Source organism: Leptonychotes weddellii, chromosome 8 (genome assembly GCF_054177405.1).
Source record: "Leptonychotes weddellii isolate Sample4059 chromosome 8, ASM5417740v2, whole genome shotgun sequence".
NCBI classification, from domain to species: Eukaryota; Metazoa; Chordata; class Mammalia; order Carnivora; family Phocidae; genus Leptonychotes; species Leptonychotes weddellii.
Window position 1 is genome coordinate 119659117 of NC_138376.1, and position 22978 is coordinate 119682094.

At 43.8% G+C, this 22978-nt stretch overlaps 1 protein-coding gene across 1 annotated transcript in view; it reads left to right on the plus strand.

Moving 5' to 3' along the window:
* Positions 1-19990, plus strand: part of SCAF8 (SR-related CTD associated factor 8) — a 196032-nt gene extending 176042 nt beyond the window's left edge. The window contains exons 21-22 of the transcript XR_014148013.1: positions 4710-4798; positions 19831-19990. The gene's annotated coding sequence lies outside the window, so the exon portion shown is untranslated. The remainder of the gene's footprint in view (positions 1-4709; positions 4799-19830) is intronic.
* Positions 19991-22978: the final 2988 nt, after the last annotated feature.

The window sequence follows — 22978 nt, forward strand, 5'->3', positions numbered from 1 at the left end:
CCCCAATCACAGACCCCCCACAAGTAACTCTTCCGCTGAACTTCTGTGTTAATCACTTCCTTGGGTTTAACTTTTAATAGTTTTACCACCCAAATGTGCCTCTCTAGATTAGAAAGTATAATCCTGCCCATTTAAAACTATTGAATGTATCTTTCACTGCTTTTTGAAACTGTAGATACTTCCTCCATCCCCATACAACTTATTTGTTGAACAGCCTTTAAGTAGAACTTCACGTATTTAAGTTAAATTCTACCAGCAACACACCCACTTTACTTACTTTTCTTGTGTGAAATATTATTTCGAGACTTTTTTTTTTCCCTAAACACAAGGTAGTAACACCTAATTTTAATCAAAACATAGCCAAACCAAAAAAAAAAAAAAAATTATTTAAGAAAGCTAAGGAGCCAAAAAACTTTTGAATCTAGACTTAGCAATAGAAAAGTGAAGTTGCCTTGCTGATGATCAGGGAGAGCTTTCCATTCTATGATACTATTGATTTTGTGATGTGTGTGATTATGATATATAATCATTATATTACCTATGATCATCTCTATTCTGGACAAAGAATAGAAAACAGCTCATGGCTCTGTATGAAAAAGCAAACGAACAACCAAGATCATGAGCAAGGTTGGAAGTTAAAACGCGGCTCCCTGCTCGGCGGGAAGCCTGCTTCTTCCTCTCCCAATCCCCCTACTGTGTTCCCTCTCTCGCTGTGTCTCTCTCTGTGTCAAATAAATAAATAAAATCTTTAGAAAAAAAAAAAAAGTTAAAATACAAGGACTCTGGTGTCATGGGGGTCTGACTTTCTATTCTGGTTCTGCCACCATGTGATGCTGGACAAATCACTCTGCTTCTCTCTCTGTACAATGAAGATCATTTTTACTAATCAAAGTCAATCTGTACTTCTCTTACGAAGAACAATTATTTATTAAACTTTCCGCCTGATTATTGTTAACGCTTGAAAATGTTAGTGACACCCGAGTCCTTGGTTTAAAACTAAAGATGTGTGAAAAACAACATACTCGAGAAGCATCAAATACAATTTTATTTACTTGTGAGCACTAATGCTTTTCACTTTTTACTTAGTAATAATTTATTGGCATTGATAATAACTAAAAAATGGTCAATACTTACAGAATACCATGTAGCTCATGAAGCACTTTAACATCAACTATTTAATTTGTTCTTAATAGAATAAACACTCATACCCTAATTATTTCTCCGCTTTCAACATATGCTGGTATTCTTTCTTTAGCCATCACCTATAGTGAAGGGCAACTTATGAAAGACTTTGTTTTTTGTATGGTTCTGTCACACATGATAGGTGAGGAAACATAAAACATAAACATCGAGTTGTTATTTTTCTATATATTTTGGGGGCTGTTTATTTTGTGTAGTACCTAGTTCTTGTCATAAGTCTGGGGGCGCCTGGCTGGCTCAGTAGGTAGAGCATGTGACTCTTTGATCTTGGGGTTGTAAGTTCGAGCCCTACACTGGGTGGAGAGATTACTTAAAAAAAAAAAACCCACTTTATTATCATAAGTCTGTACAAGGGAAATGTGGATTAAATAACACATATGATAATTAATCTTGACCTCATTTCATGTCATTGCTTGTTAAATGATAAATATGTAATAACCAAGTCACCAAAATAACATAATGAACTTGACTCCCCCCTGAGCTACTTATTGTTGCAGTCACTTAACTCCCATGTCAGAGAGCCTTACAACCTGAGTGACTCATCTTTTTTTTTTTTTTTTAAGATTTCATTTATTTATTTGACATAGAGAGACATAGTGAGAGAGGGAACAGAAGCAGGGGGAGTGGGAGAGGGAGAAGCAAGCTTCCTGCTGAGCAGGGAGCCCAATGCGGGCCTCGATCCCAGCACCCTGGGACCATGACCTGAACCGAAAGCAGACACCTAACGACTGAGCCACCCAGGCGCCCCACTCATCTTATTCTATAGGAAGGTCTTTATTTCTCTTGCCCCGAATCCTCCCTCGGAAACTGGAGGAGGTATCTGCATGGTGGTCTAGCGGACTGCCACCGATCCTCGATCAACATGGTATCTAGAATATCTGAAGGTAGTTTTATTAAAAGTAGAGAAAAATTTTTTTTTCAAAGATTTTATTTATTTATTTGACAGAGAGAGACACAGCGAGAGAGGGAACACAAGCAGGGGGAGTGGGAGAGGGAGAAGCAGGCTCCCCGCAGAGCAGGGAGCCCGATGCGGGACTCGATCCCAGGACCCCGGGATCATGACCTGAGCTGAAGGCAGTCGCTTAACCAACTGAGCCACCCAGGTGCCCAAAAGAAGAGAAAATTTAATAATGATTCTATCCTGATAAGGGAGATCGCAGTAACCTGCCATCCCAGAGGGGGTGCTGCTCTTGAGATTTGGATCACCTAAAGGGCCCCACCTCTGACTTCCCATCTCCCGGCCTTCCAGACTCCAGAGGCTCTTCCCTGCCCTCTCTCGACAGTGGGAGGATGGGAATTCATTCCAGACCTAGCTGGTGCTGGTGGACCTTCCAACAGCTCCCACACATCTAGCAATCAGGGCTAGATATGGGTTCCATCTTCTTGAGGTTTAATTCCCTCTTCTTGAGCCTGGCTTCACTGTGCAAACACAGAGCTAACATTGTGCCTTCTCTTGGCTTCAGAGGTGCCTGCCTTCTTTCCAATGTTGCAGGAAAAGAGACCCCTACCTCTAGTCCCTGAAACTTCATACCAGTCCTTGTCGAGCTTGTCCTAACGCTGAGCATTATTAGGTTTGGCCATCCCATCCTTAAGAGAATTTCTCTTTGGTGAGAAACCAAGATTGTTCCCAGCTCCCTCTGGGGCCAGGTGCTAATGGATCCACAGGCAGACACACTCACTGACTCCTCTTCGCTCTACCATTTTGTGTGAACTTCTAATAGAGCGCTTGTCACTTTGTTCTATAACTGGAGAGCTTTCAGCTTCTTTTCACCATGACCCACAAAAGGAAATATATTTTACATTGCAAACCAGTACACACAGACATATACACGATTGATACAGATATACAGACATTAATCCATGTGAGTTTCCTTACCTTTACCTCCTGCATGCTGATATTTCTTATTCTGTGCTGTTCTGGTCTACTTTATTTATTTGTTCATTCATTTATTTTTAATGCTGATCAAGACCCACTAAATTAATTTCATGATCATCTAACAAGTCACAAGCTGCTGTGTGAACAACAGTGCTAGTGAATGTACCTGACTCCCTGCCCCCCCCCCGCCCAACCTCACTGCAGGCAGAAAACAAAGTATGTCTATTTCTCCTTTGTATACTTTGTATACTTTGGTGCCTGGCATGTAGCAGATGCTCGGATAAATATTTGTTGAAGGGAAGAACTCAGCCTGAATCTTTTTTTTTTTTTTTAAGATTTTTTTTTTTAATTTATTTTTCAACAGAGAGATAGCGAGAGAGGGAACACAAGAAGGGGGAGCGGGAGAGGGAGAAGCAGGCTTCCCGGCGAACAGGGAGACCGATGCGGAGCCCGATCCCAGGACTCTGGGATCATGACCTGAGCTGAAGGCAGACACTCAACGACTGAGCCACCCAGGCGCCCTCAGCCTGAATCTTTATGCCCATCTCTACCTTGCTTGGCAATTTTAAGAACTGAGTGAGATCATGTATTTAGGGGAGAGAACACAGGGCCTAGCACCAACAGATGCTCAATTAACATATGTTTCTTTAGGGTTTTCTAGACTAGCTCTCCCTTTAATTCACTGTCTGATTGCACTGCAGTGTGTGTGTGTGTGTGTGTGTGTGTGTGTGTGTGTGTTTAAGTGTAATGTGGGTTTGAACTCCATTAGCCTAAGGCCTCAGCCAGCTCAAGTACTTTAGGATTTTCTGAGTTGCCATGGAGCCAGGGACAAATTGCCCTTCAGGAACAGGCTGAAAATATGGGAAGGTCACGGGGGGAGAGTCCTTTTTGTCCTTACCCTGGCCTGGGACTCATTTCTCCATGAAAAGTAAAGACTTGAGCTTATTAGAATTTCTAAAATGAAAATTACTTCCACATTTTAAAAGACTATAAAGTAAGTTTAAACTTCACATGTAAACTTAAACTTAACCCCTAGGGAGGGTTTTGTGACTCGAAAGTCTTCACGAGGGCTCTCTCTTCAGAGGCACGGCACCTAAATTAAGTCTGTCGTAGCAGAAAGAACACTGGTTGGTGAACCTCTGATTCCAGCAGTAACTGGTCGTGGGGCAGCCTCTGCAGGTATCATTTCTTTGTCTATGAAAAGGAGAATCTCACCTGCCCTCAAAAGTCTGTGATCCCAAACACGAACTTTGAAGCCCTTCATTTTATACTCACTGGAACGCGTTGACCATTGGGGAGATAACATTCCAATGAAAACCTCTCGCAGTTGCAGAGTCTGAACTAAGTAGGGTGCCTAAACCCTTTTCTCTAACAGTTTCTTGCTGTTTCTGTGTAACAGTAGTTGCATAGAAGGTCTAACGGATGTTTTACTGGCCTGAGAGCCAACGAGTCAGGTTATCTGTGAGCTGTATCAATTAAGCCTCAGAAATCAAGCTTTTGCATGAATCGTCACAGTAATTTGTTTTGGAATTGTACTTCATCTTGCCCATGAAATGTGAGTGTTTCCTTTCACGTGGTGTGAATTGATAATTCACATGCAGGTGATTTAACGAACCAACTTGTTTTCTTCCAGGACAGAATGGGTCGGAGGATCACGGAGCATCTAAGTCTAGCAGAATATGAAGTCTTTCCTCTTCGGCTGTCTGGATTAAATTTAAGAAGGTCAGTAGTGAATTCCATCTGCCACCAGCTGGTATCTGCACACCCAGGTTCCTAATGCTCAGGCTGTCCTGAAGTTAGCGGGGTGATTGGGAACATAGGACCTGCTTTGGCGTTAAATTCACAGTTTTTTCAGATGTCTAGGAAAAGTAAAATGCTTGGTGTGGAGAGGTTATCAGAAGCTTCTCGTGTGCTCTCTCTGGGCTTTGCCTCCCATGTTGATTCTGATGGGGAAGAAAACCAGATGACAAGAGGTTCAACTTGAAAGCTAAGCTCTCCCCACCCAAAATGTCAAAAAAGACTCCCTTACCTTTGTTGTTTTCAAAACGAACATGTATTCAGCTTCCACACAATTCAGGGGCTGTCACATGGGTAGAGAGTAAAAGTAGCTGATGTCGCTGTCGTCTTCTCCTAGCCCATTTCTCCCGGGCTCATCTCGCCCATTGCGTTGACCTTCTGATCAGTTTCCATGGCCCGCTCTACCTTCCCCGTAAAACAAGATGCTTGTCCCACCATGTTCCTCCCCTGAGAATGGCCCTGAATGGTCCCCACCTCCCTCAAGATTAAACTCAGCTTCCCAACCTGGCTTTCAAGGGCTCTGTGACCCAATCCCCACCCCCTCCTCAGCCTCATCTCTCACATCCCTTCCTCACCCTTGGACCCATCATGTGTTGGGTCCCTCTGTGTCCTTGCTCTTGCTCTTCTTTTTCTGGCATGATCTCCAGCCCCTTCTTCCCCTACCCACCTTGCAAGACGCCCTCATGTGACTACACCTCTGGGCAGCCTTTCTGGGACCCACTGTACCAGGCTGCAGCCTCCCCCATGTGCCCACGGCCCCTGCACACACCTCCATCCTACAATCACCACATCATGGCCATATTACACTTTTACTTTTCTCTCCCTCCTGCTGGACTGGGCGCCTTCTAGTCAAGGACTCCCTCATCTTGAGGCAGTCAAAGGACCAGTCCCTGGAACCTCACTACCCAGGTTCTAATCCCAGTTCTATCACTTACTGATTGTGTTAGACTCCACCTCCCATCTTCCTTCCTTCCTCTATAAAACAGAAGTCATAAAATTTCCTGCATTTCAGGGTTTGTGTGTGCCAAGTGCAATAATGCATATGAAGTACTAGAGACAGTCCTGGGTATGAGGTAAGAGGTATATAAGTGTTGCCTATTATTAGTGCTCACTAAAGACTAAGTTCAATGAAACTGTGTGTTTTCCCTTGAAGATTAGTACATGCAAATTGCAACAGTGATTTGTAGGTAATGGATCTTTTCTGGAAATTTTAGAATGTTTGGCTGAAAGAAGCTGAATGGAAATATAATATTTCGTGAAATCTTAGGGGTTTCTTCAGTTACTCTTCATTAAATAGTAGAATCGCCAGGCTAGGAAGGCATCACCACTGCTTTGATTCCAGATGCTTCTAAGCATATAGGCCTTTTAGAGGTCTCTGAAGCCCATTTTAGGTTCCTTTAAAGCCTTAGTTTGTTTGGGCTGCTATAACAAAAATGCATAAACTCAATGGCTTATGAACAATACACTTTTATTTCTCACAATTCTAGAGACTGAGAAGTCCCAGGTCATGGCACCCCAGATTTGGTGTTTGGTGAGAGCCGGTTTCCTCACAGTGTTGCCTTCCCAGTGTTCCCCCACGTGGTACAAGGGGCAAGCTAGCTCTCCCGGGTCTCTTTTGTAAGGGCACTAATCCTAATCAGGAGGGCTCCACCCTCATGACCCAATCACCTCCCAATGGCTTCCCCTCCTAATACCTTGAGGTTAGGATTTTAATATATGAATTTGGAGGGGGGGGACACAAACATTCAGACCAAAGCACCTCCCACCCCTATAGAGAAAATATAAGGTTGATTTTTGAGGTAGATTGAGAAGGGTGTGCCTCCTTGTCACTATTTTGTGGGGGCTACACTTTGCCTGAATTTCTATTTTTGAATGAGTTCTTTTAACATGTATTGCTATTGAATTTTTATATGAATATCAAATTCAAATACTGGGCTAAAATCAATATGGTCTTCTTGGAGATTAGCTTTTTTTTTGTCAGATGCATACAAAGGGGCTGGTTTCAGGTAAGGTGAGATTGCTAGTCAATTTTTGCATTCTTTCTGTGAAGTGCTGTAATTTTAAGAGCACCCCTCAGCTGCTTCCTGTGTGACCCTCACACATAAATCTGAGATGAGAACCTCTGTGAACTGAAGCTCTGGTACGAAGATCGCACATCAAGAGAATTCCATTTCTGTGGAATTTTCCAGCCTATGCTCATGGTCTGACATTCATGAGATTCTGTTGTGTTTGGATGAGAAGAAAAATTCTCTGTGACCTTGAAACTTTTGTTTTGGATGGTTCCTCCTTCTATTACTTCCTCCTTGCATTAATGGCTGCCCTTGGATCCAAGATAAACCATTTTCCCATGCCTGCTGAGAGACCGAAGCTTAAACATTTGACATTCTCTGTTGCCACGCTGTTAGGACCAGCCTCCTCATTTGCGGGTAAAATTCTAGGAGATAAACAATTGGGGATATATTTTCACGTGTGTCAAACTCACCCTGGGCACACATACCTTTTGTTACCTCTTTGAACTCTGAAAGAGATTTCAAGAGCGCGCACGTAGGGGTAGATCCCCGTGTTTGCATTGGGTCCATTCCCCATTCCAGCCCCACCTGCTCTTTTCCCCTCACCTGAACATCTGAGCCAGTGGAGAGTAAACAGACAAGTGCCACCCCACCCCGCCCTATGGGCAGCCCTAATCTTATAAACATGGACGCATGCACACACACATACAAGCACACGTGGACACACTTGCCTGCAGCCATCCGCCCCCGAGCATGTACACAAATACTTCAGGGTTTATAAAAGGTTCTCTTCAAACATGCACCAGGTGTCTGCATGGAGAGTCCAAGTATGGAAAGGGACCATCTAGAGGCTGCTTGAGTAATCTCTGAATTTCTCTTATGAGACCTTCATTCTCATGGCTCCTGTCTTTCCTTCTGTCACTGTCTTCTCTCCCTGGTACAGCTCCAGCCTGAGGTATCCCTCATGTAGATGCTACTGTGATCTGTTTTTCCAGTGATTACTCTGAACCACCCACACTCTGCCCCTCCTTCTTATAACCAAAGGAAGGCACTGGCAAGTTCATCGGACCATCTGGGCAAGAGAGAGCTAAGCCCAGGACAGGGAGCCAGCCCTGAGCCCCATCGTTAGTTTGTTCTAACCAGTTGTGCTCTGATACTAGTAGTTCAGGAATGCTAAGCCAGGGACTGATATTGTAACATCAGAGTTCAGGGATCTAAAGAGAACCTCATCACCTAACACAGAGTGACCAGTTGAACCACTCTCTGAGGATATATATGAGCTGCATGACCCTATGGTCATGTCAGGTTTTATTTGTCAAATTCAGGCAAAATCACTGTGCACAAAAACCATTATTGCAAAAAGTCTGGGGCCCCACCAGTGGGATTCGATTTTAGAAGGATGTGCAAAAACACAGAAAGAGAAGAGTGACTAAGCAGGGATGAACATGACAAGAGATTTAGGGCAGCAGAAGCCTTAAATGAGCCTTGGCTTGCAAAGATACAAAGGATGGTTAAAAGGACTTCTAAACTATCTTTAGACAGAAGAATGTGCAAATGGGGATCACTGAGGGGATTAAATGAGCAAAGAGACCCCTCCAGCCCTGGGAATCAATGATTCTACCAGATAGATGTCGATGTTCTGTATGAGGTCCACAAATGTCCAAGGATGTGAATGAGGGAGATAATTCTAGAGGCGGAAAGATTGGCTACTGAAGTATTATCCGTTATTATTGCTTTTCATCTAAAATGTTTAATGTGGATTCCAGAATTACTGAATTTATTCCCAGGACGTGGTTTATTTTCTGGGAGAATCTGATTTATGCAGGGTGCTCTGTCATTAGCTGATAATACTTACTCTGTTCTTAAATGGTGCCTCTCATCTGTGGATCTCAAAGAATTTTATAAATATCATTTAGTTCTCATGTGTGACTTTGAATTCATTTGCACACTCGTGAAATAGGTGGTAAATACTTTTCCACCCAGGCAAAGCCAGAATACTGAAATGGGTATCTATTGAAATACTGGGTGTCCAAGTGCTGGTGGATGAGACCCTGATATGATGCCCAAATGAACTCCAACCTCTTCCCACCGTTTAGTCCCACCATTTATGTCAGATCTTCCTCTGACATTAAACTTTCAAGGAAGATGTGAAGTTTGGGAGAAATTTCCAGATTTCTAATCAGTGTGTAGATTTGAGAATTGCGTATCCCTTCTGGCTTTACAGAATTGGAGCTGCCTTATATTCTATCACACAAACTCATACACAAAACTAGAGCTGTCTGGAAGGTTCTGGAACAGGATGGAACACTTTATCGTCACCTCGCCACCCTGACCCCCGTCCCACCTGCCCAGCCCATTATCACTGTTTCACTAGTCATGGGGAATTCCTCTGGGGTCCAAGATAAAGGGGAAGGCTCACACATTACAACCTCCCACCCCACACAGTTCTGACTCTGATACTGACATTTTTATGGTTGAAATCCAAACACTACCTGCTGCCTTAATTTCCTCTCCACTTATCCCTTCTTAACCCCCTACCGTCCAATGCCCACTCTCTCCCCAGCAATGAATGCACTTTCAAAAAGTCTTCAGTGACCTCTTGCAGTTCTAAAAGGTATTTCTCAGGTCATCCCACTTGACCTCCCTGATGCTGTTGCCCAAACTATCCTCCTCCTTGAAAGTCTCTCTTCCTTTGAACTCTGTGGCCCTGAAATTCCCATTTTCCTTTCACCCTTCTGGTGGTTTCTCTTTCTCATTCTGAGGGCATTCCACCAGGAATTCCACCAGCCCCTGTGGTCCTTTAGCTTCTCTGACGCTCCTGTGGGATCAAGTCTTGCCATCCCTTCTGTGACAGGGATACAGATGGCTCTCCCTGTCTCCTAGACTGAAAAACTGAGAGCTTATATTCATACTTCTTTTTCTTTCATTTCCTACATCCAGTGGCTCACGAGTTTCTATCTTCCCTCTGAAATAGCTCTTAACACTCACTGCCATCTCAACTTGCGCCCCTAGCACCTAGAGCATTTCCCCCCAGACTCTTTTGATCATGCATATTAGCAAAAATATGTTCATATACGGACCTCAAATTTTAAGTTTTTTTTTTAATTGAGATATAATTGTCTTCCAGATTTAGATTGTTTATGTGTTATCGATTGTATTAATCTGCTGATTGTCTGCCATAGACGGGGTGGCTTAAAGAACAGGCTTTTTTTTTTTTTTCCCACAATCCTAGAGGCCAGAAGTCTAAGATCAAAGTGTCATCAGGGTTGGTTTCTGGTGACAGCCCTCCTCCTGGCTTATAGACACTTACCTTCTCACTGTGTCCTCACATGGGCTCTTCTCTGTGCGTGCACAGGAGGGGAGCCTGGGGGTACAGAGGGAGAGAGGAGAAGGAGATCTAGTGTTTCTTCCTCTTTTTATTAGGACACCAGTCCTAAAATAAGGCTCCACCCTTACGAGCCTGTTTAGCCTTTATTACCTCCTGTCTTCGAATACGGTCACATTCGAGGTTGGAGCTTCAGCACATGAATTTGGCAGGGACATGTGTCACTTGGTAACATACGCAGTTTCTATTAAACTATTTAAGATATGTAAAATATACACTAAAAAATATGGGAATTTTATTTTATTTTATTTATTTATTTATTTATTTATTTATTTGAGAGAGAGAGAATGAGAGACAGCATCACAGGGAGGAGGGTCAGAGGGAGAAGCAGACTCCCTGCCGAGCAGGGAGCCCGATGTGGGACTCGATCCAGGGACTCCAGGATCATGACCTGAGCCAAAGGCAGTCGCTTAACCAACTGAGCCACCCAGGCACCCCTAAAAAATATGGGAATTTTAAAAGTAAATGCAAGTAAGAATTCCGATATTTTCTTCCCGTTATCTTAGTGGATCACCTTGAGCACACGTGGGAGTACACACCTGTCACTTGAACCCATGGATCTAGGGGATGACGACAATGTCCTAATGGCTCTGTCCACTGCCAGGCTTCTGCTTTGCCTTCCGATACTGCACAGCCTCTGTATCGATCTTTATAAAACTTTGGTTTCTTTTTCTCCCTTCTTCAGAAAACTTTGGTGCTCTGGGGAGCCCAGAGGACAGTCCATTGCCAGCTTGACCTTCGGGGTACTCTGTGTCCCACCATGACCTCTGCTTCAATCCCTTGTCCTTCCTGATGACCCACTTGGGCCCCTTCCTCCTCCTCTGCTGGTCCTGGGCCTCTAGCTTGCCTCAGCACCACCTTGCCTGTCCCTCCAACATGCTCTCCCTCCCTCCTCAAAGTTCTGTCCCATCTTTTGGTACATGGTCACCTGCTGCTCAGCAGTGTTGCTCATACTCTCATGGGCGCCATCTTTTTTTTTTTTTTTTTTTAAAGATTTTATTTATTTATTTGACAGAGAGATAGATAGAGAGCACAAGTAGGCAGAGAGGCAGGCAGAGGGAGAGGGAGAAGCAGACTCTCCACTGAGCAGGGAGCCCGACGCGGGTCTCGATCCCAGGATCCCGGGATCATGACCCGAGCTGAAGGCAGCCGCTTAAGCGACTGAGCCACCCAGGCGCCCCTCACGGGCACCATCTTATTTTTCAGCTGGATCATGAGCTCCAAGAGGGAGCTCACAGGGCAGCCTGAGCCGTCCCAGGGGTTGTGGTTGCGCAGAGACAACTGTGGAAGCCTTGTAGGCAATGGCACCATCTGATTGCTGATCACACGTGGACCCATGGTCTGAAGCTTTCCACGGCCAATTCCTCAACCTACTCCAGCTCAGCTTCTTGCAAATGGTATTTCCCAGAAGTTGGTAATATATTCTCCTAAAGATTTAATGGAAGAAAAGTTGGCTGCTTATTTGAAAAGTATGCTCTTGACTGCCAACTCGGAGTGCCTTAAATTAATGTTGACAAATGTGAGATTTAGTAGCGAAGCATCCATCTCTTTAGTGCCTGATGGGGCTCAAGACGTGCACGTAAATCATTCAGATGACAATTTTCTGGGCTGAGCACTCGGCGTTTACTTGCCACAACGCAGCGCACCTGTTCGCAGATGGCAGCGCTGGGACGCTGAGGATGATTTGAGGTGCTGGCCACTCAGGAGCAAAATGACTTGGAAACATTGAAATGCGAGCCTGGAGCTGTCTCCAGATCTTCTTGAATTCCCCTTTAAAACTCATCAGCAAATGCTGACCTGGACTAACATGAAGATATCAATTTACCTCCGGGACTTGAACTTTATGGCCCTCAGGCTGCGCTGCAGCCATCCAGTTTCCGGTGTGTCCCCAGGGACTGTCAGTCCTGGGATGGATGGCCCTGGAGACCCGTTCGCTGAAACCTACCCTTCGTTGTCAAATGAACGTGTGCAAACGGAAACTTAGTTTTAGGAGGTGATTGTCCCAAAGCCTGGAGTGTTTAATATTTAAACTACCTATTTTTTCCTTATTTACCTGGTAAACTCGGCAGAGTTGGTGACTGTCATAATTGTGTTCAGAGTCCAAAAATCATGTTGCAGAGTATGTTTCAGTTGTAATATGGTTCAATGTCGTGAACCAAGATTATCTTGCCAACGCCTTTGGGTGCTGTGCAGTGGCCAAGGATGCTACCCGGGACTGGGGGGTCACGAGCGGGACATGCATGGACCACGCAGGCTCCCAGTGGGGGATGTTTTGCAGATTAGAGTGTACGTGCAGCTCTTCTGTAAGGGTTAGTTATGGACTTTTCTCTTTGTTTCTCCGTACTTTTTCATAGTAGCCACCTGTATCTCTCACATTGACAGCAAAGGGCTGAGTTGCTAAGAGTGACAGATTTGGGGAAAGGCCAACGCTGTTCACAGAAATCTCTGCCAGTTGAATATTTTTTTTTTTTTTTTTTTTTGCCGGTTGAATATTTCTTTGAGATTTTTGATCCTTTTATTTTCACAAGAGACCCAAAGAGAAAGAAAGGAAAGAAAGAAGGAGGGCTGGCAGAAGGAGGGATCAAGGGAAAAAGAAAAGAAAGGAAAAAGAATGAAAAGAAGGAAGAAAGGAAGGAAGGAAAGGTGGGAGAGGGGGGAGGAGACAGAGAAACAGGGAGAGAGTAAGAGAAAGGGAGGAAGGAAGGAAAAGAGAAAAAGGAAAGAAAGGAAGAAAGGAAAAAAGAAAGGAAAGAAAGAAAGAAGAAAGAAAGAAAGAAAGAAAGGAAAGAAAGAAAAGAAAGAAAGAAAGGAAGGAAGGAAGGAAAGAAAGAAAGAAAGAAAGAAAGAAAGAAAGAAAGAAGAAAGAAAGAAAGAAAGAAAGAAAGAAAGAAAGAAAGAAAGAAAGAAAGAAAAGAAAGAAAGAAAGAAAGAAAGAAAGAAAGAAAAAGAAAAAAGAAAGAAAGAAAGAAAAGGGGAAGGGGAAGGGAAGGGAAGGGAAGGAAAGAAAAAAAGAGATACTGTCTTGCAGACAAGCCCACTGGCTTTTAAAATGCTGCCTCTCTGAGAAGAGTTTAGCTCAGGACACACTTTCCCTTCTAGCCTCCACCTTCCACTGTGGCTGTTGGCACAGGCCAATGGGACCATTACGGATGGCACCGGGGGAGGGTGGCTGTGCTGGCCTTCTTATTTCTCCTGGACTTGTGCTGAGGCCTGAGTGGGGAATACCCACGTTGGCTGCCAAGCGAAGCATTTTCGTAGCCTGAGTCACACAGACAGACCTTTCGTTTGTGAACACGAAACAGGCAAATAAAGAACAGAATGCTGATCCTGGAGGGCAGGGGAAGGACCATTGTTCAGTACCATCATACACGCTGAGGGTAATTCTTAACCCCATGATTCTGTGATTCTGTTTTGTGGGAGGGTCATGCAAACTCCTACTGAGTGGGTGAGTGGGATCCCCTCCTCACTGTTTTCTCTAGACCCTGCTTTGAAGCCCAGTGGGACAAACCAGCATGAAGTTTGGCAAGTCTGTGTTCATCACTGGGGTTTAATTAAAATACACTGAGCCTTGCAGAAACTTGTGGCTTAGAGTAATGGAAAGTTTAGGGAATCAGAAACATAGCCAGATCCCAGAAAGAAAGGTCACATTTCCCCTCCAGCACTGGGATTTCTGGCCTTCCATTTCCTCCCAGACTTACAGTTCATTCCTTCTCAAACATATCAATTATTTTTCTAAGAAAGGATGAATCAATTTTATAATTACAAGTATTTGGTATTTATATACACAGAGGCATTATCCAAGTGTTCATACTGTTTTATATTCCTTTGTATTGGATTAATTTATAAACACATATTTTTTCATGCACCTACTATGTGTGCAGCAAATGTGGGGTGCTAGGGATGCAGTTGTGAGCAGAACTAGACCGGCTTGGCTGCTTTTGTCAAGGATCTTCTGCTGTCTTGGTGGTGTCTCTTGGTCTCTCCATCATGTTATGAGCACAGCATCTAGCTTGGTCTTGGGAGGTAAACTCGACTTTCACGAAGTGTCAAATAGTTAAGAAAAATAAATGGTTTTGAATACAGCCCTTGTTAGCAGCGTATGATCACGTATCACTGAGTACGTCTCAGTAATAATGATGGTGCAGCAGTAGCCCTCAAAGCGTGATGCACACGTGTTCCCTGCACACGTCACGCTTCACTGGACCAGCTCCATAAAACAGTCAGTGGGGTTTCCCGAAAGTGTTGCTTTAGTTGCTGGCTGAGCTAAGCCACTTCGGGACAGTGTCCCAGCGTACAGTTTCTACATCCAAATCAACTGTATGTGTTTGTAAAAATTCCCATTTTTCAGCCTCAACATAGGTCCATAGAACTAGAATCTCAGGAGTTGGGATCAGACATACGCATTTCCAGCAAGGACTCCCCCAGTCATTTTCGTTCAGAGTAAAGTTTAAGAGTGTTATTTTTGAGGGGCGCCTGGGTGGCTCAGTCAGTTAAATGTCCCATCCTTGATTTTGGCTCAGGTCATGATCTCAGGGTCGTGAGAGGGAGCCCCTCATTAGGCTCTGGGCCACGCATGGAGCCTGCTTGGAATTCTCTCTCCCTCTTTCTCTCTCCCTCTGCCCCTACCCCCTGCTTGTGCACATGCACGCACATACCCTCTCTCTCTAAAAAAAAAAAGAGAGAGTATTATTTTTGAGCTTGTCTCATTAAAATCAATGCAAAAACAATCAATCGAGTTGAACTAAACAAACCCAATCCAGCATTTGGGGTGGGGAGCCGATATCAGATAGGTCTATGATAAGTTTGCTTTGGCATCACATAACCCTTCACCTCCCAAAGCAATAAATAATGATACGATATTGCTTATGTTCAGCTGGTTGGGCCAAGGACCTTTGTCATGTCATTTGATTTCTCACTTTCTTTATCTGCAGAGTGAGGGCTTGGACTTAATGATCTTTATGCACCTTTTTTGTTCATGTGAACACACTAAGCAGGTACCTACAATGGTGGCCAGTATTTTTATCCCTTCCAGTCCATGCCAGCTTCCCACATACAACACAAACATTGGCCACCAGGAGATTAAGGCAGCGAGAAAGAAGAAATAGGATTAGCACAACAGAAACATGTCTTAAGTAAATTATGCCTTCAGACTCTAATTCTAATTATTTTTTCTTGTCTTCTTCTTTCTCATGAACAATGTTCTTTGTTCTGTTAGTGACTGAGTTAATCATTTTAAGGGATTCATTCATGTATTAATTCACTTATTGAACACTTAAGAGTGTCCAGTATATTCCAGGACAGGGCCATGTGTTGAGGATGTAGAAATGCACAAATAGTTTGACCTCATATGGTCTTCTGCCTACTAAAATTGGTATATTTTAGCCATAGTCCATTGACACCCTTTTCAATTCTAAGTTCCTCCTCCTGAAAGAATGATGTAGAAAATATTTTTAAAACATAAGGACAAAAAAAAAAAAAAAGACAAGTGGGGGAGGGGGAGAGGGAGAGAGAGAATCTCAAGCAGGCTCCATGCCCAGCGCAGAGCCCGACTTGGAGCTCAATCTCATGACCCTGAGATCATGACCTGAGCTGAAATCAAGAGTTGGATGCTTAACCAACTGAGTCACCCCAAGGACCCCTAAGAACCCTCCTTTAAAAACATCTCGGGACCCTGCGTGGCTCAGTCAGTTAAACACCTGACTCTTGATTTTGGCTCAGGTCATGATCTCAGGGTCATGAGATCAAGCCCTACATAGGGATCAGGGCTGGGTGTGGAGCCTGCCTACAATTCTCTCTCCCTTTGACCCACCCCTGCCCTCACAAGTGCTTTCTTGCTCACTCTCTCTCTCAAAAAAAAAAAAATTTTTTTTTCAGACTAATTTTCCCTTAATTAATTTGGAATGTTTTTAATGACAAAATTCATGAAAAGTTTAGTGTGTTTCAAAAATTCTTCTTGCTCAGTTGATACGACTTAAATGTTTTAAACTAAGGAGTTCCCTGGACTTAGGAGTTTCTATGTATATCTTGGATTCAAGGGGGAAAAAAAGGCATTTGGATTTATCTTCCCGATCAATTTTATATTCAGGAGAGAACTCTACCATGAAGCTGTTTTACTCAGCTATTGTTCATTTCACACAACTTGAGCAGATTTTTAATTAAGGTTTACAGGCGAGTCACCATATAAATTATGCAAACTTCCCCCCGCCCAAAGACATGGGCAGGCTCTGCCCTTGTTTTGTAGGAAGAGCCCATGAGTGAGCACTAGAAGGCTCCCTCCACATCCTCAGATGTGAGACAGACCTTCTGTGCCATTCCTCTGCCTCAGTTTTAGAAAGACTCCTCTGCACTCCCACATGCATTTCCCCGTCCCAGAGAACCTCCTCTGTCACGATTACTAAGTTAAAACAACTCAACAAATTGTTTTTCCTTGGTCGTGTGTGTAAAGTTAATACCCAAAGTTCCGCAGTCCAAGTTCAATGGTGAGCTGACCTTCCCACACGGTTCCAGATCTTTCCCAACGTTTCTCATGAGATGGAAATCTGAATGCTCTTTTCTGGTGCCTTCTTACTACGCGGTAAATGACTAATGTCATATAATTGGGGAAGCTTTTTTCAAAGACTGAAACTGGACTCACGCTGCTGGAGAAAGTAGGAAACCATATGTGCTGTGTGGGAGGTGGGGCGGTACTTGAGGCTAGGCTGTGTTGGCTTTTTATGAATGCTTCCCACTTCCACAGAGAAACGCAGCACCGTGCAGTGTGATTTTTAAAAGCAGGTACAGGCCAGTTTGTTTTATTTATTTATTTTTTTAGAAAGAGAGAGAGCAAGTGGGGTGGGAGGGGCAGAGAGAGAATCTTTTTAAACAGGCTCCATGCCCAGCACGGAGGGGGGCTCGATCTCACCATCCTGGCATCATGACCTGAGCCCAAATCGAGAGTCAGACGCTTAACCCCCTGAGCCACCCAGGCGCCCAGCTTCTTTTATTTTTATATTGAAAAATCACCTCCTTCAAAACCTTTGAGAATTCTCAAAATTCCGTATATATAATAAATTACATATAACACCAATTATAATTTTGGAAGATTTGATATTTAAATGTTAATGATGTTAATGTATTAAAATATACATATATACCTGTCCCTGGAGGGGCCATGCCCTGAACACCACATGTATAAGCCAGTGAGGTAGGACTGTCTCCACTTGATACATGGGGAAACTGAGGAAGCCAAAGGAAAATGAAGGAATTTATCTGAAGTCAAATGGCTAGAAACTAATGGAAGCAGTATTAGAGCCCATGTATTTATTTCGACTAGGACTTTTATGCTACCATATCCAATGCTCCCACATTTCCTCAGCAAGGACATGAGCAGAGAAGCTGTGCTGGCTGTTTGCTCATCCTCTTACTATCTGGAATATTTTTTATTTTTTACCCCTTATGTCTAATTTTCTTGTCACCATTTTTCACAGCCACTGAATCAATAGCCCCATTTGTCCCTTTCATTTTAATAATGTCTAGGGGTGCCTGGTGGCTCGGTTGGTTGAATGCCCGACTCTTGATTTCAGCTCAGGTCCTGATCTCAGGGTGCTAAGATGGCAACCCGAGTCAGGCTCCCTGCTCAGTGGGGAGTCTGGTTAAGATTCTCCCTCTCCCTCTGCCTCTCCCCTGCCCCCCACCCCACTCACGTACTCTCTTTCTCGCTCTCTCTCAAATAAATAAATAAATCTTTAAAAAATAATAATGTCTATATATTTTAGGGAGTAATCAGAAAATAAAACTTCATGAAGAACACAGGAAGACCATATTACCTTGGAGACTGTGTTGCAGAATTAAGCTTTGAAATGCAACATGATTTTGTGTTTTTCCCTTTGCTTCTGGCTCTGATCTAAGACTTTGATATTTTACAAAGTATCCGCATGTCCTTTCTAATGGCAACTCAAACACTTCTTCAGATAGAGATGCGCCACTTGGGCATCAAGCTAAAGCCAAAACTGTCAGAAAGCCACCAGGCTGATGATGGACAGATGACTCCCACTCTTCAGGCTGGGCTTCTTTGCTTCCCTCTTGTATGACAGCACGCTAGGTATTAGGTGTAGCTGCCCCCACTTCCTTGGCCCCCAAAATGTCCGAGAGTGGGATAAGCCTTACTCATCATGCTCTGGAAATTCCTCTAGAGTGGGAGCCATGTCTTTCTATTTTCAGGGGCCTGGTGCTGTGCCTGGCACAGAGTACATCCTTAGTTGATGAATAAGGAATAAATAAATATGCACTGTTGGAGCAAATGGGAGATGCAATGCGTTCTGCTTCTTGATATCACACTATTTTTGTGAAAATGTTACAGTATGTTTCAGCTCACAGGTTGGGAACCCATGAGCCAGACTTTCAAATAAAGCCTCAATAAAAGAACTGGAAACTTAGAAGATTTCCAAGAAAAAAGTGCTCTGCACAAATAAATTGTAAATATTTCGTGAATAGGAATCTTCTTCATGTCTTCCCCATTACCAAATTTGGTACTTTAGGCTGGCCCTAAATCTGTAAGCATTCCCCTAAAATTTGAAGCCCCAAACAAGAGCCATGCTGGGGTAAACCACAGTGCCTAAATGTAAATATAAATGGCTGAATGTAAATATTGAAGTTTTGGGGGGCAACCTGTAGCAACTTCCACAAATGGTATATTATAGTAAACATATGGCAATGACAATGAAGTCATGTCTTTGTTTGAAAAGAAAATTACTATTTTCTATAGCAATCATTTATGAAAGCAGTCTTTCCCATTTTGCTTTTCTTTCAACCAGGTAAGTGGTTGTCTATACTGCAATAAAAATTCACGAACATTCCATGGCCCGAGAGGCATTTGGAGAGCACGCACAGTACTAAGGCTCCCATGGTCTTGCCTGTGGTGCTAGGAGGGACCCTGCAGAGGTGTGGCCAGGAGGGGACATCCTCGAGACAGGTCTAGCTTCTCAGTTATATTCCACTGATATTTAAATCCAGGATCTTTCCTCTGCAAGGAGGAATTCTGAAAGTGTCTGCTCAGCTCAGCCCCACTGTGTCATTATAAAAAATGTCCAATTTGAAAATTCAGTCTTTCATAATACTGTAACATGGAGATAAAATTTCCCCGCTCACCTTAGTATTCTTGATGGAGTCCCCTGCAGCCAAAAACGATCATGACACTTGCTTGTCCTCTTCCTGTGGCACTTCTCAGTCTGTCTGGTAGATAGCTATTTGTGTGCACATCTTGTCACATCTGAGGCTGCTTTCACTAGTTACTAGTCCCGTATGCTCATGTTTTCCTTAGCTCTTGCTTTGGAGGACGGCAAACTTGTATTTGAACCCTGGCTTTACTATTTCTACTAGCCACGAAAACTTGGACAAATTATTTCTCCTGTCTTGGCTTTAGTTGTCTCATCTGCAAAATAGTTTCTACCCTTTTGTGTTGATTTGAAGATGAACTAAGATAGCATGATGCCTGACATGCCGTAAAAACCAGTGAGTACCCTTTGTCATTAGTAATGATACTCTTGAGTAGAACCAAGATTTGACCCTGGCTCTTTCCTCATCAGGGAGGAGCCAGATCTGAGGGTCTGCTCCCAGCCCAGCTCTGCCGGTGCTGCTGAATTCCGAGGCCCTTCTCTGGGCTCCCCATCTGCTTCTGGACGGAAGCTTCGTCACAGCCTCCCCCCCACTCTGCCACTTCTCCATGTGGGACCCACAGACGCATTTGTATCATGAAGCTTTGAGTCACGTGAGTGTGGCAGGTTCTTGTATCAAAGGATTAAACCAAGCTCAGAATGTTCCTATTCTTCCTTCCCCCAACCTCACCCCTCAGGAGACCAGGATGGAAAAAAACAAGTAGTTCTGGGCAGTGGCTTTGCTCAAGAAACCATGCCAAAGCTGCGGCATTTAAAACAGAGTGTGAAAAAATAAATAAATAAAATAAAACAGACTGTGAGGCACAGTTCTGCCTCTTAGGACCCTACAGTCTCTGTCGCCAAGACGGAGTGCCGTATCAGAAGGCAGCTGACCATACCAGGGACGTTTTATGCGGCGATGGAGTGGTACAAAGGAAAATAAGGGCAGATCAAGGTGGCTAGAGAGGTCAGGTCTGGGAGTGGTGGTCCTTGGTCTCCAGGATTCCTCTGAAGAGGAGCTTGCTGTCTTTGTGTTCTGCATGCTGGAGGCAGGACACTGAGAGTAAGTTTGCTTTTCAGGGCAGAAGGAGTCCTTAGGTTGATGGACTGTAGTGGGACTTCAAGAAGATTCATAGCAAATTGAAACAAGCAAAATCTGGAGGTGAGCTCACGAAGGTGGAGTGATATTTCCCCTCAAGAACTTCAGTTTGAAGGTGAGGAACATGAGCAGGCCTTGCCAACAGGCAAATGCGATCAGGTCTAATGATGAGATCCAAAAAGCCATTCCAGTCCTAACGATGTTTATATCCTATTTTACACAAAGACCAAGTGCATTAAAAGCTATAGCTCTGACGTTCGACGTCAAGAGTCTGTGTGATGAATGCTTGTTTTACTAACATTTTAATTAAAATTACTTCAATACAGAAAAAGGCACTGATTCTAAGATACAGCTTTGCGGATTTACTCCAGTGAACACACCTGTGGAACCACAGTCCGGTTCAACAAATAGAGCAGTACCAGCACACCTCCCTTCCCCGGTCCCTTCGGCCAACCACTATCCTGAAGCCTACACCAGACTTCAGTTTCACCAGTTTCTAACTTTCTAGAAATGGAACTACTTAGTACCAATTAATTTATGTCTGGCTCCTTTCTCTCAACACTACATTTGTAAGATTCACGCAAGAGCTGATTTATTTACTATGCTGTATAGTATTCCATAATATGAATATATCACACTCGATCCATTCTACCATTGAGGGACACTTGGACTGTGTCTTGTTTGGACTATCACATACAAGTAACATGGCTATAACCACGTTCTTATACCTACACTGGACACATTTAAGTGCATTTTTGTTGGGTATATACATGGGAGTAGAATTTCAGGATCATAGATTCTGCATCTATTCAATTTTTGTAGTCACTGTCATAAAGTTTTTCCAAAGTGATTGTATGAATTTATACTTGCACCAGCAATTTTGAGACTTAGACACAGCTTTGCTGACACTTGAGATGATCGTCTTTTTAGTTTTAGTCATTTGGAGGGTATGCCATAGGGTCTCTTTGTTGTCTTAGTTTTTAGTTCCCTGATGACTGAGGTAGAATATCTTTTCATATGTTTATGAGCTATTTGGGTATCTTTTTTTTGTATAGTAACTATTCCAATCTTTTGCCCATTTTTAATTGCAATGACTGATTTTTAAAATTAATTGATTTGTCTAAGTTCTATACATTGTCTGGATGCCAGACTTTTATGGGGCCCAATTCTTGCAGATACCTTTTCTCTGGCTGTCTTGGTAGTTTAGTGATTGGCGAAGGCCTCTAGGAGAAAAGGAAGCTGAATAGTGGGCTCCTCTCTCCAGAATTCCCTTTTCTCAGAGATTTTGGTCCTAGACCTCCGTGTATGGGCAGCTCTTTAATGACTCCAAACTTGAGTTTGTGTGCCTAATGTTTATCCAGATTTACTGCTAGTTTTTCACTTCAGGAGGGTTGGTCTAATTATAAGCTCTTTTTCTGTCTCTAGAAGCATGAAGTTAACAACCAGATTGTTCATTTTGGGCGTTACAAAGGAAAACTGTAGAATAGAGAAGCATGTGTGATATCCTAAGGACAATGACCACCCCCCCCCCCCCACCGACCCATGCACAAACGTACTCTGAGACTGGAGATAAGCACCTGTCCTGGGGCGAGGCACAAGGCCAGGGGAGCTGGGGTACAGGAAGGATCAGAGAGTTTAGCTGGTTGCTATGCGAGGCTGTGCCCTTGTCCCTGGGGATGGGGATAAAATAACCTAGAGAAGATTTAGAGATCCCAAAGTAGTGTCCCTGGGGGTCAGCCCCCAGGGAATTGGGGCCGCTTGAGAGGCCCCCATTCAGTGGAGCAGTGAACTGAAAAAAAAAAAAAAAAAAAAAGCCAACTTTAGACTGAGAGCCAGAGGACAACTTTTAGGTCCTGTGTACCCCGAAGGGCCCCAAGTGCTGTGGGAGGGGGACTTCCGAAACCTATCGGTTCCCCAAGGAAGGCAGAGAAGAGGCCTCCAGGTTGAAGCAAGAACACAGCCTATGGAGTCCTGCTGGTGGGAGCCCCCCGCGGGGGCTTATGCGGCAGCGTTTACCATAAAGGCCAAGTGTGATGTCCAGGTCCAGGCTAGAAGGACTCAGAGCCCTAAGGCATGTGTGCCAATCACATGGCCCTCATGCTGGGCCAGCTCTGCCCTCATTCTTAGGAATCCCTTACCTGCCCCCACCCCCTGGCCTCCTCTTGGACCTTATTTCACATCCAGAGAGAAGAAAAGGAGCAGGGAACTAGGGGGCATCCAGAATTAACAAAATAAGTGTCTGAAAGAGACCAGAGTTCTAAACTGGAAGGGACTGAATTTCTTTGGTGGTGAGATTTAGTGTCCGGCTCCTGTTGTGGGTTGAATTAGGTCTCCTCAGAAGCCATGTTGAAGTCCTAACTCTTGGTATCTGTGAATGTGGCCTTATCTGGAAATAGGGTCTTACTGATGTAACTAAGTTAAGCTGAAGTCATTAGAGAGGGCCCCAAATCAGTATGACTGGTGTCCCTAGAAGAAGAGGAG